The sequence below is a fragment of the Rutilus rutilus genome (genome assembly GCF_951802725.1).
Source record: "Rutilus rutilus genome assembly, chromosome: 10".
NCBI classification, from domain to species: domain Eukaryota; kingdom Metazoa; phylum Chordata; class Actinopteri; order Cypriniformes; family Leuciscidae; genus Rutilus; species Rutilus rutilus.
In genome coordinates, this window is record NC_140215.1 from 10,129,917 (window position 1) to 10,143,020 (window position 13,104).

The window sequence follows — 13,104 nt, forward strand, 5'->3', positions numbered from 1 at the left end:
AAATAATGTGATATGTTTCCATAAAAAATATGTCACATAATATTAAGCGTAGAGTCAGTTCTGGCAGATCACGTTAGTCAAGCATCAGCTGACTCTCAGCTGATCCACGTCTACCTATAGGAATTTGACGCCTATCACTGTATACATAAGCTCCTTCAGTATTATAAACAGCTATTGCGTTTCTCAGGAGCTAATTACCCTCCTCCATCCCCAGCTCCTCCTCTCGTCAGTCAGGATTTGGCATTCTGATTCCCCCTGAATAAATTCTCGAATCATGTTGTACTTTAAAATCTTGAATTAATGATATCTGCAATACATTCATGTTGGTTCTGTTCTGTTTCCCCTAAGGGGGGTTATTGCTGCTCTTATGCTAGGCTGCATGGATGCGCAGGGAGTTCTTGCCCAGAACAGAACCATACCGCCAATCCTAACTGTATGCTAATTGTCAATCATATTTGACGATAGTGGTCCTGACAGAAATTATATTTTCAAGGATAAGCATAGAAAAATTGTATCATTTGTGAAGTAATTTTCAACTCTTGTTTGATAAGATAAATGTTCCTTACTTAAATGTCAACCACCCAAGTCTGTTTTCTAGGATGATAGTTATTTAATTTATTCCGAAGGTGACTCCTGAAGTCTTTAGAAAAGTGTTTGCTGGAGCAGATCCTGTTCTGGGACACACACACACACACACACACACACACACACACATAAGGCTTTGGCAGTGAAAGGGATCATTGAGGCCACAGTTATGCAGGGAGGGGAGTGTCTGTTCATGGATTAGCTGTACGTCACCTCCACAGTTACGTAAATCTGTGCCATAACTGTTCCATTCTGCCTGTACGTAACAGACAGAAACATCCAGAGCTCCATCTCTTCAAAGAGCCTCATTCTGCCACTCCACAGCCCATAGCAAAGTCAATAAACACCATCACAAAGAACAACCCAAGGGTCAGCTCACTGAAACTTCAGAAACCAATATGAGTATCTGACTCACCTAACTCTCATCTTTCACCTGTAGTGACAGTCCAGCCACACATCCAACAGTATATGAAGAGGTCTGTTTGTCAGTAAATGGGGTTAAAAGTATGTAACATCTTCAAAGGAAGCTGTGAAAAATGCCACAGTGTATTTTATGAGATGTAATAGCATATAGCCTATGTAAAAGATATAAGAAAAAAGACCAACCAAATTTCAACCAGGAGCAGAGGGTCAAATGTTTAATTACTGCACCACAATCTTGCCTCAAACTCATTATATTCTTATTTGGAACACACACACAATAATTTTAGGTAAATATTTAGAGCATAATTTAAAATATAATGAAAGTGGATAGGGACTTGGGCTGTCAAACTCCAAAATAACATAAAAAGTAGCATAAAAGTATAAAGTGGTCCATATGATTCAAGTGCCATATTCAAAACTCCTAAAGACATCAAATAGATTGATGTTCATGAAAGAAGTAACATGAACAAATCTTTTTTTTGTTCACAAGAACTGAATGATTCATTTTTTAATCGTATTGATTTGATTCTTGAGTTGGAAGATTATCTGTGATTAACTGGAGATGACGACAATCGGTATATAAACCATTGTTATGGTCTTATGGTGCTTTTGGGGGGCTTGAAAGTGCCCGTTTATTACATTCACTTACATTATATAAATTTTTTTTTTTAAATGTGACCAGGATATTTTTCAAAAATTCCCCTTTTGCAAAAGAAAGAAAAATGAATGAATGTTAACAGAATGTTAGATGCTTTAGATGTCCCTGTGAGCGTATTGAAAATCTTAAACCTGAACTTTAATCCATGAACACTGCCTGTCATTCTAGTTTCATGTTGATAAAACTGTAAATCGTGCACTTTAAAACACATTCATGATCACTGTCACACCAGACAAGCTCCCATTCACTCACTACAGTTGCCCAACTCAATACATCATTGAACCGTGTGAAACATGCACACACACACACACACACAAAAACACTCCCAGACACACATTTATCTTTCAGGCAGATGAGCTTACAGAGAACATCTGCCTTTATGACTATAACACATTTATCATGCCCAAACTAAAACTTATCTCCTACGCTGCAAAGAAATGCATGTTCTCCTTCAGAGGTCAGACAAACACCGGATGTGAAAGACCATTATTTGTTAACGCTGCCCTTTAGCCCTGGGGAAATGATAGGGGTATGGATCAGATGGGGTGATGGTTCTCCTGCTGATAACAGGCCTCCTCCACATCAGCTGCCTGCAGTGCAGGTTCAAGGTAGAGGAAGACGCCGGTCCTTTGTTCTGCCCCAAGCCTATGGGGGAGGGTTATGGAGCAAGAAGAGCCCATGGGCAGCTCAGAGTCAAACAGTGGCAGACAGATTAGACCACTAGACAGCTTAGGGCAATCCGTAATGACAAACATCTAACTTGAGACACTCCCAGCAAAGCAGACATGTTTCCATCCAACACACAAGGTTACACAATAACAACAAGATACAACAATAATAACATCAATAATATTTTCTATTAAGCAATTTGAGCAGGTATGGGTGCTAAAATGTTGTTAAAATAATAATAATATATTATTGTAAATTATGTTTTATTAATCTAAATAATATATTGTATTCAGATAACAATTCACAAATTAAAGAAATTAAGATAAACTATTTCAATACATTTAAATACTAAATATATATATTTTTATTAGTCAAGCAATTGTATTAATACATATTATTATAATTATTATTATTAGCTGAACATGCATGTTTTCCTGAGTGTGATTAATACAAATAAATATCAAACAATTCAAAATCTATTCCTGGGCGATTCATTTCCTAATGAAAAAATGCCAAACATGTCGGCTGATGTAACGCTCATTCTGCATTTGTGGAATGCACATTATCTAGTGTTAGATGCTTGCGGTAATTGGGCGTAGAGGCGACCTGCTTTTTGGGAGCCCACAGGGAGAACAGTGAGATCATTGTTTTGGGGTCCACAGCACTGCAGCTCACTTTCCAGAACAGTTCCCCAGTGAGAGCCCATTGCTACACTCTGAACACATTTACACAGTCCAAATAAACTTCCTGCTCTCACACACTGACTGTACCTGTTCGAAATTCATGTAAATAAATCTGGTACCAAAGGTCAAACATGTCAAAGACACAATACCTTTGTTAAACCTGGGAAAGTCATGTCCTATACCAAATGGTAAAGAACATTGAATACATTTCCCTTGCATCAGTTCAAACAGTATAGGAAGAGCCTTGATTTTAATCTTATTTGCAGCAAGCAATTAAGGCAAACTAACTTAACTTCAGTCCCCATGATTTCAGTAAATTCAAGCCGTGCTAATGCAAGGTAAAAACCACATGCTGGTTTCTGCACTCAGTGCAAAGCCAATACCACAACTTAAAGTAGTGGCTAGCTTACAGGAATACGGCAATTACACACTGACTGCATGTAAACGTTTGTGTTTACAAAAAAAAAAAAGATGGTTTTCAGTTGTTTCTTGTGAATGAACTATAATAATCTGACATGAATTGCAAACAAAAATTAATTTCCAGAAGTTATAACTCCCCCACCTGCACGTGACATCATTAACAATGGTACTATATTGTTGAACTAAGGTGATACAAACGATGGAGGTGTTAAAGAATATCTAACTTTCAATGCATTAATTAAGGTAATTTATCATTGGTTCACAAACTCTTTAGTTAATTTAAAGTCTGCATGAAAATCTAAATTTATTTTGTTAGCAAACATTGGTGGTAAACAATTAATATGTGCAAGTTAATCCAAAGGAGAAAACAAAGTTTGTCTTTGTAATCTCAGCTTTGACATCTTGGAAAGAACATACTTAACCGTCAGACAATACTGAAGTAAAGTCGGTTGCAACTTCCGGATCACACAGACGTTAAAGGGATAGTTCACCCAAAAATGAAAATTCTGTCATCATTTACTCACCCTCAAGTTGTTCCAAACCTCTGTGAGTTTCTTTGTTCTGCTGAACACAAAGGAAGATATTTGGAAGAATGTTTGTAACTAAACAGATCTCGGTCCCCATTGACTACCATAGTATATTTTTTTCCTACTATGGAAGTCAATGGGGACCGAGATCTGTTGATTACAAACATTCTTCCAAATATCTTCCTTTGTGTTCAGCAGAAGAAAGAAACTCATACAGGTTTGGAACAACTTGAGGGTGAGTAAATGATGACAGAATTTTCATTTTTGGGTGAACTATCCCTTTAAGGCTATTCTATAGCTATATCTAATAATATAAATGCAATAAAAAAAAAAGTTTATACTCTTTATTATGTACATAAATGGACCAAGGTGAACATATTTAGACCTATTAGGTGAACCCTGTTTTGTTTTCAGACAGTTGAATATAACTTTCAAAAAAGTCTAGTACAAATATTACTGCCACTGGTCAACAGCAGCTGTCACAGTTGCTAGGCGACAAGAACAATCCTCTGTAGGCTAGTGCGTCCCATTTAACAACGCTCGGTCCGACCATAGCAGCCTTTGAAGGCCAAGTCCTTCGAAGGATGCAGCCTCTGAATTGGTACACAGCTTATTTGTAAGCCGACTGATATAGGAGCTGTTTCCCGACATAAAATCTAGTATCACCGTACACCATGGCAAACCTACAGTATAACAGATTCCTCCGTGTTCAACATGGCAAACCTACAGTATAACAGATTCCTCCGTGTTCAACATGGCAAACCTACAGTATAACAGATTCCTTCGTGTTCAACAGTAGCTTCAGGATGTCAGGACTTGAGCGATATATGTCCGCCTGACTCAGGGAATGTTTTAGACCCCACAGCCTCATTGATCCAGCGAGCATGAGGTGATGAGAAGGTGGCTGGGGTTAATGCCTCGCCTCTCTACCATTTCATTAGAGATACGTTATGTATATGCCTGCGTCTTCAGAGCGTTTGCAGCCAAAGGAAATCAATGGCCACAACATCACACTATGCAAAGACCGAGTATATCAGTCTCTCTTCTGAATAACACAGCTAGTGCTTTTCACATATTTCACAGACAAAAACCGTTTGAAAGCGGAGTAGTGATCCAATACACAAACATCCTTTTGCATTGTTCAACACAGGTAAAACCAGTGCACAGCCACCACTCCACTATGACAGGCTGTCATACAAAGGTGCTCTTTGAGTCTGGATAAGCAGAAAACTGCAAGACAAGGACAAAGACCATTCTCTTTAAAATGTTAATATAATCATAACACTCACTGTAGGCGAAGCAATTGTTTGCACAAAGGTTGTAATAATGTAATTGGGATCCCTTTGTTCGCATGGTACATGTCTCGTTTTGTATGCACAATGTACCTCCATAACCCCAACATTACAGCCTCAAGGACGACTTCATCTACACACACACACACACACACAAAAAAAATGTGTTCCTTAAACTCACATGGATATAATTTAGTATTACCTTTAATATAATCAATAGGCTGGGTGAAAAATGACTCACTAAGTAGAACATACAGTACTGTACAAATTGCTTTAAAAGGAGCTAGAAAAATCCTGAGGATAATCACACTTATTCATTTTCCTGCAGGTTTAATAAAGCAAAAAACCCTGAAACCTGCTAATCGATGGTATATGCTTTTGTTGAAGCTACCAGCCTCCATTATATCATTTTTTTTTAATAATCATGTTCAACAGCATAATTCCAGGAGAAAAACTACACGCTTCTACAAAGAAATCTCCACAAATCAGATAATCACAACAAGCAAATTGCTCCAAAAGAACTCTTTAGAGCCGCCCACTCCCATGAAGCACTGCGAATGACATAATCAAGTCAGTCTTCCTGCACTATCAAACTACTTGAATAATTGTATGTATTTTGCAATGAACATAAATGTATTGTTTCTCTACATAAATATCTTTAAATCAATAGTTTTGATTGTCAATCGCAAAGCTTCATGGGATTGTAGTTCTTTCCCTCATTAAAGCCAATAAGTACACAGTCTTGTACCTTTGTCTTCTTGTCCAATGTGAAAAATGCCTCACTAAGTAGCACATACTGTATATTCTACTCCATGTGTCATCCACAGAAATTCCTTTTAAAGAAAATAGAAAAATGATGAGGTTAATAAAACTACACTATGTAACTTTTGGCCATCTAGCAGTTAAAAAACAAAACTGCATGCATTTTGAGGAAGAACATTGTTTTGGTTGTGTTTCAGCTCTGCATGACTGTGCTGATGAATATGGTTATCCTACTGATCATAAAACATTCACTACAAGGCTTAAGAGATATAACCAGTTTAGATGGAAAAGATCTTAAGCTGAGTAGCTGAAGACAGTACTGTAGTTATACCCATTAATAGACGGTACTTCCTTGAAAATAAATTCCAACCAAACCGAAAGACACAAATCACACAGTAGACAATATTTTACAATGAACTCTGTTAGAGAGCAACATATGCCAATTTATCTGTTCAATAAAATACCTTACTCACCTGTTAAGTAATAAAATGCCATCTCCGCATCGCTTTTATAACATTTCAAATTCCTCAGTTCTCGCCGTTGATTCCCGTTTTATTACATGCTTTGTCGCATTATATTTTTTTCCAGCAGACTCTCTTCGTTTCGTGTTTGTTTTAAAACAGGTGTGGTGTCAACCTTTCTCGCTCATTGTGACAACTAACCTATGCCACTCCTACATGCGTCAAAGTAGCCGGAGCAACTTTTCTCTATTTACGGATATGACCAGACACGCACGGACGATTGACGCAAGTACGCAATTTCGCGTGAAAAGGATGCTGCTCGGTCTAAAATATAAACACTTATAATGACTTACCATAGTGAATTAGGGTAAGATAAAAACACGACAAATAGTTATATAGTGCACCCCTAGTGAAAAATAAATATACTAAAATGTATTTGAAATACATGTACTTTGTGCCAAGTATACTACAAATACATTTATATACAGTACTTATGTACTTAATATAAATACCCTGCAATTGTACTTTCGGCGTACTAAATTGGTATACTTAAAGTCGGCTAAATTGAAACAACTTTAATGCATTTTAGTTATCCGAAAATCTGAGGTCCAACTAAAGATATACTTAAGTATATTTGATTGTGCAAAAGTGGAACTATTGCAAGTATACTTTAAATATTTTGCATTTAAAGACTGATATTATACAGAGATCATACTATTAGTGATATGCACTTTTTAGGCTTAATATTAAGAAATGTGCATTGTGCAATAAAGAAGTACTCCAAATAAAGTTAAATTGTAATATTTATATCAGTGATATGTCAGTAAATATGTTAATGGATTTGTAATATAGTTAGTATGAAATAAACATATTTTAAATATATTTTGGTGTGGGTTTTTTTCCACCAGGGACCTTTAATAAAGTAAACTCAAATACACTCTGAAACCTTCTTAAAGGCATAGTTCACTCAAAAATGATGTCATTAATTATCTAAATATTTTACTTACCCTCATGACTTTCTTTTCAGAACAAAGTTATTTCGAAAAAAAATTCCAAACTATATAGCCAAATGTTGTTTGGTAAACAAGAAAATATTTCAAAATGCTTGTGCACCACAAAAGAAAGTCATAGAGGTTTATAACGACACAAGGTTGAGCATGTGATGAAAAATATGATTTTTTTTTGGTGAACTGTGTACACATAACGTTGGGTGGAAATCACCATTAAAATCTATAGCTAAGAAATGCACTCTTTTCAAATAGTTTAACTTCAGTTAAAACAAATTGTGTGTGTGGGTCTCGTTTTTTTCCCTTAATAAACATACTAACTAGCATCTTAATCATAAAAATGTTTATGTGAAGCTTATGTTTAAGGGTATGTATAGAAACCATCATTAGCTTAGTATAAAGGCTACAGGAGTCAATGGAAAGTCCCCAGGATACGCATGTGTGAATGCAGAAGTCCCAACTTTTTGTCTTATTTTAAACATCTGTTGTATTTGATGAAGAGGGCAGTCTGCTAACAGATGGTCATAGCTCATCACGACCCGTGGTGCGGATTCTGCCGGGTTTAGACACACTAAAACTCGCATGCCAATGGATGTTATAAAATAAATGGCACATACATGTAGGGACATAGGGACTGCGCAGATATATCAGTCATCCAGTGCAGGGCGCTGCATTAAACCTCACAGCTCTCTTTTCATGAATAAGCGTGAGCCGGCAGACTGCCAATGCAGGAATGCACCACGTCTTATCAGAAACAGCATCATCATCACTGATGGAGTCTTGTATATAGCCTCAAGGCGATGGTTTGCGAGACATGAACTCATTCTGATCTTTTCAGCATAACCTTTCATGGTAGGTGTTTAAAGATGGGAAAACATACTGATCAAATGTAACCATAACCATCTACTAAATATCTACATTTCAGCAGGGACATATCAAAATCAGTACTGATAAAAAAAATAAGAGATGCAGAATAACTCAGAGGTGCTTGATACTGGGTAGCTGTGGTTTCAGCACCATCTCTGCTGGACTGCGACAAAACCAAATCATGTCATGGACCAGGTCTCCTCCTTTTCATATGTAGATCAGATTAGTTGTGTTAATAATACACAACCTTAAAGACAAAACATACGACTATGACTATAAAAATGAAAACCATAGGATTTCAGCACAAAGAAGCATTTTTAAACAGATACAAATGAAGAATTTAAGCACCCGTTTGAGCATCAAATCAAAGTTCGCACGCATTCTCAAAAGTTAAGCATTGCATCTAATAGAAATAAGGAGTGTTATTCCATTAATCTGAAGCACAGTATCAGCAACATTGCAGTGAATGGAACAATGCGCCCTTTCTCAAGCAATAGATTATCTGTCCCATTAACATCTTCAAAAGCACGGATTAGAGGAATTGAAATAGCAGCGTGTCAGAGAACTTCAGAGAATATGCAGGTATATATATGCAAATCATGCTGACCGTTTTAACTCGATATTATGGCTTTATATAAATAATGAAATTATAGTGGTTTACCTGTTCGGCGTGTTGCGTCCGCTGCAGGCTTCCTCTCGGAGCGCTGTGTGAACGCCGGTGCTGGTGAAAAGCCGCTCACACTTCATCACGCCCACTGCCACTTAACCCCGCCCACTACTGAATAATTACCGTAAATCACAGTGTGAACGCGCACATACAGCTGTATAACTATATTTATATTATTATATTTAAAAGGAATTAATAATTTTATTTAAATATAATTTCGATTCATTAAAAAAATCCAGATTTATTTTTTTAAGGTTTCCAAAAAAACTGTTTTCAACATTGATGATAATAAGAAATGTTTCTTGAGCAGCAAATCAGCATTAGAATGATTTCTGAAGGATTATGGTCGGGAGTAGCCTAATGATGCTGAAAATTCAGCTTCGCCATCACAGAAATAAATTACATTTTACACTAGAATTGAAATTGAAAACAGTTATTTTACATTTTAATAATATTTCACAATATTAGACATTCCACGGAAGAAGAAAAATGCATACAGGTTTGGAAAGACATGAGAGTAAATTAATGAATGTTTTTTCTTCTAACCTTTTAAGTAAATGTGTGACCTTAAATTGGACATACAAGTAAAGCGGTTTCAAAGCATGTAACACAGCCTTTCTTAGCTAAGAATCAGGCAACAGACTCTCATACTTACTCTAACCACATTCATCTCAGAGCGGATATTAGGGACCTATAAATCCTGAATGATCTCCGAGAGGCCAGTTAAAGCAACTGACATGTTTATACCAATGTACGCTTTAGTTGATAGTCACAATGGGTTTTCTTTTCCAACTTGGTAAACAAACGCCGCCCTTCAAACCTCAGATGCTTGCCAATTAAAAAGATATGGTTTGAGTCATGTTGTCATAGAGACAAAAATGTAGTGGAGACAAAGTGAGAGACTGACTTTTCTTAAATTAGAAAAGCTGAATGAAGGCCCAGTGCACACTCAAGAGCACTTATCACTATGGAGACAGCCCTTCCAAGGGGTGAGATTTGGGCGTGCATTAGTACTTGATTCAGGAGAGTTAGTGTATCATGTCTGTCATGATGTCTCTTACAGCAATCAGGGGTCCGGTTTTAAAAGAACCTTCAGACAGATTTCAAACTCTACTACCCACAGAATGAGACAAAATGCACAACCTATCTATGTAGAGGCAACATTTTTTATCATTTATCAAATATTTTATATTTTCATAATATTCAATTCAGTTCAATTCAATCCAATCTGGCACACCTTAATGACTATTTAAAATCACAATATGCTTTGTGTTCAAAAAAGATCCCCATAAAGACAATTTTTTTCTTCGCGTGAAGACCATTTTAATAATCTAAAGAACCTTTTGTGTAATGGAAAAGTTCCATGGATGTTAAAGGGGTCCTATTATGCACTTTTACGAAGCCTTGATTTTGTTTTTGGGGTGTACTGGAAAATGTTTTCATGCTTGATTGTTCAAAAATGCATTATTTCTCACATATTTTACATTATTACAGCACCTCACTCCCCAGTCTGCAAGTATAGGTCTCTGCAGGACGGTAACAGGAGTTACCAGATCAGTGGGCGAGGTCATAAACAGAGGGGCGTTTTCAACCGCGTTACCTAATTTACCCACGTCACAGTGTGGGTAGGGTTTAGGGGTCGGGTCGGGTGAAGGGCATCATTTTAATTGCATGATTTATAAACACCCACCAGTTTGTAAACACCCACACATTTAGAAAAGCCCACGTTTGTTCCAGGACCCCATACTGGCTCGAACACACTGATTTCGATGAAGTCCCTATTTCTGAAATACAAAATGTGCTGTGATTGGTTAGCTTTGTCTAGTGTGTTGTGATTGGCAGCGAATAGCAAGTGTTCGGCAAATGTGCAACTCCATAACTCCATAACTGCGAGTTCTTCTCTAGTGTAAATATTACGAATGCCGTCATTTTCAAACCAATTCGAGCCTGATTCAGACCCTGACAATGTTAACGAACAAGAGGATCATGCAGAACGGATTTCATGCACAGACATTGCAGGCACATATTTCACAGGACGTTTCAGAGTGGTATGTTTTTTGTAATTTACTTTTACATTATACACTCACCTAAAGGATTATTAGGAACACCATACTAATACTGTGTTTGACCCCCTTTCGCCTTCAGAACTGCCTTAATTCTACGTGGCATTGATTCAACAAGGTGCTGAAAGCATTCTTTAGAAATGTTGGCCCATATTGATAGGATAGCATCTTGCAGTTGATGGAGATTTGTGGGATGCACATCCAGGGCACGAAGCTCCCGTTCCACCAATCCCAAAGATGCTCTATTGGGTTGAGATCTGGTGACTGTGGGGGCCATTTTAGTACAGTGAACTCATTGTCATGTTCAAGAAACCAATTTGAAATGATTTGAGCTTTGTGACATGGTGCATTATCCTGCTGGAAGTAGCCATCAGAGGATGGGTACATGGTGGTCATAAAGGGATGGACATGGTCAGAAACAATGCTCAGGTAGGCCGTGGCATTTAAACGATGCCCAATTGGCACTAAGGGGCCTAAAGTGTGCCAAGAAAACATCTCCCACACCATTACACCACCACCACCAGCCTGCACAGTGGTAACAAGGCATGATGGATCCATGTTCTCATTCTGTTTACGCCAAATTCTGACTCTACCATCTGAATGTCTCAACAGAAATCGAGACTCATCAGACCAGGCAACATTTTTCCAGTCTTCAACTTTCCAATTTTGGTGAGCTTGTGCAAATTGTAGCCTCTTTTTCCTATTTGTAGTGGAGATGAGTGGTACCCGGTGGGGTCTTCTGCTGTTGTAGTCCATCCGCCTCAAGGTTGTGCGTGTTGTGGCTTCACAAATGCTTTGCTGCATACCTCGGTTGTAACGAGTGGTTATTTCATTCAAAGTTGCTCTTCTATCAGCTTGAATCAGTCGGCCCATTCTCCTCTGACCTCTAGCATCAACAAGGCATTTTCGCCCACAGGACTGCCGCATACTGGATGTTTTTCCCTTTTCACACCATTCTTTGTAAACCCTAGAAATGGTTGTGCGTGAAAATCCCAGTAACTGAGCAGATTGTGAAATACTCAGACCGGCCCGTCTGGCACCAACAACCATGCCACGCTCAAAATTGCTTAAATCACCTTTCTTTCCCATTCTGACATTCAGTTTGGAGTTCAGGAGATTGTCTTGACCAGGACCACACCCCTAAATGCATTGAAGCAACTGCCATGTGATTGGTTGATTAGATAATTGCATTAATGAGAAATTGAACAGCTCAAATAGAAACATTACTAACTAAAGTTGAAAAAGGGAAAAAGCATAACAGGACCCCTTTAAGAGTGTATCAGCACACTGACTGCACCAACGTCCTTGTAAAACTCCCCCTGCTGGCAGAAGTAAATCACTGATCCTCTCTCACTGGAGCAATAAATAATGATCTCCATTCTCAGAGTTCACAACAAAAGAGTCTTATCGAGCTTTCAGAACAGCACAGATCAATACCGTGGCTATGCGTCACACAGACTATATTCACCTATTCTGCAGAAAAGAGAAAAAAGAAAAGAAAAAACAGTGTTCTGACAGTAGTAGGGAGAGGGAGATTTCTGATGCTCTGTTCCAAAGCCTAGTGAACAGTCTACTAGCATGTTAAGCCACCAGAGGCTTTTCCAAAATATCATGTTTTTGCCTAAATGTAAGGTATCCAAAGTGGTGTAGTAGAGAATCCTAAAAATGCACTGCACCAAGCATAGTGATGAAATAAATCCAAGATGGTGGAGGAGGCTAGAAAAATGTAGAATATTTAATTAAAAACTGAAGACCGATTGCTAAAATAATTCAAATTCTTAAAAAAAAATCTAATTAAAAAAACACTTTTATTTTTTTAGGATGCTGTCTAAAAAGAGCCTGTAAGTGTTAGCTAATGTTGTGTTCAGACTTCTAAGAAGTGAACGTCATTAAGAAGAAAAGCAAGTGAGATAATATCTCATAGACAGGCTCAGATGAAGGCTGTAACCTTGACCCCTACTTACAGCCAATTAGCCTTTCCCCAGTGAGTGTGTAGATGTGTGTGGGCTGCTGGTGAGAT

The 13,104-nt window shown here is 37.7% G+C and overlaps 1 protein-coding gene across 4 annotated transcripts in view; it reads right to left on the minus strand.

The window, feature by feature from the left end:
- map2 (microtubule-associated protein 2) overlaps positions 1-9,116 on the minus strand; it is a 110,244-nt gene extending 101,128 nt beyond the window's left edge. For 2 of the 4 annotated variants that reach the window (XM_084421393.1, XM_084421392.1), the window contains exon 1: positions 9,016-9,108. The gene's annotated coding sequence lies outside the window, so the exon portion shown is untranslated. Of the gene's footprint in view, positions 1-9,015 lie in introns of all 4 variants that reach the window. The other 2 variants (XM_084421391.1, XM_084421394.1) reach the window with 2 other exon arrangements.
- Between the last annotated feature and the right edge of the window lie 3,988 nt (positions 9,117-13,104).